Here is a 2,642-nt window from a genome sequence, read left to right as displayed (position 1 = left end):
AAGAACGACATACAAGATTTACCATATCAAATAGCAATAAGCAGAAAAAGCAATATAGTGCAATAACCAGCTTAATTTATGCACCAGAAAATCTCATATGATCAAGAACCATCCAAATAACCAAATAAGCTATTTTGACATAGTTAAAAGAAAAATATGCAAAATTAAAAAAAATAGCATAGAGAGTAAAAATATCCAGCAACCAAACAAACCATCAAATGTGAAACCATAACAGAAAAAGCACAAATAAGTCTCAAAACAGTAACAACAAGTGAATCCATAAAGTGCAATAATAGAAGAAATAAACCTAAGGGTTTGATATCCTAGGTCTAAAGTCTTCTAAGCTATGGTTGAGGTAGAGGAAGATCAATATCATCATCAGGAATATCAATATTCTGGTCACCCCTGATCAGCATAGACAAGTTCTGAAATTCAGAATAAAACAATGCATTCTGAGCTTCAGCTGTAGAGCGAATGAAGGCATTCTGAGCTTCGGCTGTTGAATGAATCAGATTTCTCACGGTTTGATATTGGTTGTCAGAGTAAGCAATTTGACATTCTTCGTATTGTTCCATACCAGCATAGTACAAATCTTTCAATCCTTGAAAGTGTAGATCCATGCAGTTGTTGAGCCTTTGTTCCATAGCTTCCATATGAGCCATACCAAAAATAGAATCATGTGGTGTTGTCCTAGAGGACTTCCCCTGATTTGCAGCATTCTGATCACCCATGCCATCCTGATCATCATCACTGGACAACTCCAGATCAATAGTAGTATAGTCCTCTTGGTATTGCCAAGTAGTACCGTATTTGTAGATACCCATCTTGTGAATCAGACTCTCACCAACGAAATGATCCTTATTAGTATACTCAACAATAATAGTGCCAGTAACGTCAATATGCAAATAATCCATAACCCGTGATATAAAGATACTGTAGGGAAGCAACTTAGACTGCGACAGAGAAACACTATTCATAATCTTTAAGATCTCCTTAGGCCAGTTAATTATCACATTGTTCATAACAGCGTACATGAAACGCAAATCATTCACAGTGGGTTGTGCATGATTTGTGTTCCTCTGCACCAGAATATAAGCGATGATATAATGCAGCAGCCTATTTTCAACAGATAATGACCCAACCTTGATCAATGCACCCTGAATGTACAGATGAGGTCCTCTAAGAAACGACCTATATACCTCAGTAGCATCAAAATTATCCTTAACCCATGAGCAGTCTCCTATACCATAACCCGAAGATGATAACCCACCAACATTCATAAACAGGTCCTCACTAATCTCAAATAGTTTTCCAGAAATCATAGACTAGTATTTACCATCCTTATATCTGAAATTTGCATAAAACTCCCTAACTAGAGCAGGGTAAACTTGTCCCTTCAATTCCAGAAATTTAACGGCTCCCTGAGCCTCCATATCATGCGAGAAACTAAATTTTTGTTCCGCCATCCAGGTTAGATCAACATACCTTACATACGTAGGTTTTTGTCCTTGAAATTTAGCCAAGCGAGTCTCTTGCAGAATGAGCGAGTAGAATGGGTCACCACGGTCCTGTTGGGTGCTCCGAGTGGAGGATGAGCCAAACTCCGGTCTTCTTCCACGATTAGCAGGGGTTTTGAACCTTTTTGGGCGACTTTGTTCCATTATTTTGCAGAAACCGAATTGATTTGGACGAAGAAGAGAAGGAATGTGGCAAACCTAACCTAGGGTTTTGATTTGGGGAAAAATGGGATTGAAGTGAAATAGGATGAAATTGGAGATTGCTAGGAAGTTAGAGAGGGTTAGGGGGTGAGGTTTATCTAGATTGATGCACTTGGGTCAGTTGTATCATGGTTACAGAGACTCAAAATGAAGAGGAAATAGAGAAAATGCCAAAAGAAGTGAGAAACTGAGGTGTTGTCTGCACTTGTACTGCTGGTTTTAATCGATTAACGGGCATGGTTAATCGATTAAAATCATATGAAAAATGATTTTTCAAAAACTGATGCCCAGGTAATCGATTAACATTACTGTTTAATCGATTAAACACGGTAAAAAAGATGTTATCATGAGATATCATTTTGCATTCTAACAGATTAATCTAAACATATGTAATCACAAAAAAGATGTTATCATGAGATATCATTTTGCATTTTAAAATATTTCATTTAAATCAAGAGACTAATAAACATGTAGAAACAAGACATAAACTAAACATCTAGACAGTTTTAATCAAGATATTGTTCATCAAGAATTCCAAGTTCTCTCCTTAGAACATAGAAAGTATCCCGTGGAAGGGGCTTGGTGAAAATATCTGCTAACTGTTTAGAGGTTTCAACAAATTCAAGCACGCGGTCACCTTTTTGTACATGATCACGTAAGAAATGATGTCTAATTTCTATATAGCCCCAGCCAAGAACCTATTCTTTCTATCAAGATCTCTAAGCTAATGGAGATACAACACAATCTCGTTGGTGGTAAGACACCTTGAGATTCCCAAAGTTACAACACTTTTTACAACAAAAACATAGAGTAATCTAAAGCAATTACAATGCTCAAATTAAACAATTAAGACCTTACTCTACAACTCTAACACAAGTCTCATATAACATGATAATGCATTAGTCCAATAAGTGGCAAGTACCA

This window comes from Lupinus angustifolius, chromosome LG03, assembly GCF_001865875.1.
Source record: "Lupinus angustifolius cultivar Tanjil chromosome LG03, LupAngTanjil_v1.0, whole genome shotgun sequence".
NCBI classification, from domain to species: domain Eukaryota; kingdom Viridiplantae; phylum Streptophyta; class Magnoliopsida; order Fabales; family Fabaceae; genus Lupinus; species Lupinus angustifolius.
Note: the sequence above shows the minus strand (reverse complement) of the source record.